The sequence below is a fragment of the Limulus polyphemus genome, unplaced genomic scaffold (genome assembly GCF_000517525.1).
Source record: "Limulus polyphemus unplaced genomic scaffold, Limulus_polyphemus-2.1.2 Scaffold1756, whole genome shotgun sequence".
Lineage (NCBI taxonomy): Eukaryota > Metazoa > Arthropoda > Merostomata > Xiphosura > Limulidae > Limulus > Limulus polyphemus.
In genome coordinates, this window is record NW_013667366.1 from 36939 (window position 1) to 37911 (window position 973).

Genomic DNA, 973 nt, shown 5'->3' on the forward strand with positions numbered 1-973 from the left:
GTGTAAAATATTGTTATCCAAATCTATGTGTAAAATATTGTTATCCAAATCTATGTGTAAAATATTGTTATACAAATATATGTGTAAAATATTGTTATCCAAATCTATGTGTAAAATATTGTTTTTCATATCTATGTGTAAAATATTGTTATCCAAATCTATGTGTAAAATATTGCTTTTCAAATCTATGTGTAAAATATTGCTTTTCAAATCTATAGGTAAAATACTGTTTTTCATATCTATGTGTAAAATATTGTTATCCAAATCTATGTGTAAAATATTGTTTTTCATATCTATGTGTAAAATATTGTTATCCAAATCTATGTGTAAAATACCGTTATCCAAATCTATGTGTAAAATACTGTTTTTCATATCTATGTGTAAAATATTGTTATCCAAATCTATGTGTAAAATATTCAAATCTATGTGTAAAATATTGTTATCCAAATCTATGTGTAAAATATTGTTATCCAAATCTATGTGTAAAATATTGTTTTTAAGGAACTAATGACACTTCGAAGAAACATTCACTGTTTGGTTTGCGCTAAAGTGATCATGAAACGAAATGCCAGGTCGGGGTTCTGGAAAGATTTTGTTCATCTACATTAGATGAACTTACCCATCTTTAGGAACTTTAAGTTGTAAAATAAGAGATGAACTTACCCATCTTGATCGGCACCTTTTTACTGGATGATATAAAGACTTCTCTATGTGGTTTGATGGAGATACTGTCTCATCTAATTGTGCTCGGTCTTATATAGGAAAATGTGCAGGAAGATATGATCTTCACTACCCAGGATATTTGACGTCAAACACCATCATCCAATCAGAACATTCCTATTCTTTCATAACGCCTCCACTCGTCCAACAGAAACTCGAGATATGCTGAAGTTTTGATTATAACTGAGGGAACATTTTGGCCACTGCGGCTTCGTATGATAAAGGGATTCTGTTCGTGAAATTCGAATATGCG

The 973-nt window shown here is 30.0% G+C and overlaps 1 long non-coding RNA gene across 1 annotated transcript in view; it reads right to left on the bottom strand.

The window, feature by feature from the left end:
* The window catches only part of LOC111087123, a 13741-nt gene extending 12990 nt beyond the window's left edge, over positions 1–751 (bottom strand). Inside the window, exon 1 of the long non-coding RNA XR_002611839.1 lies at positions 664–751. This is a non-coding gene — a long non-coding RNA (uncharacterized LOC111087123). The remainder of the gene's footprint in view (positions 1–663) is intronic.
* Between the last annotated feature and the right edge of the window lie 222 nt (positions 752–973).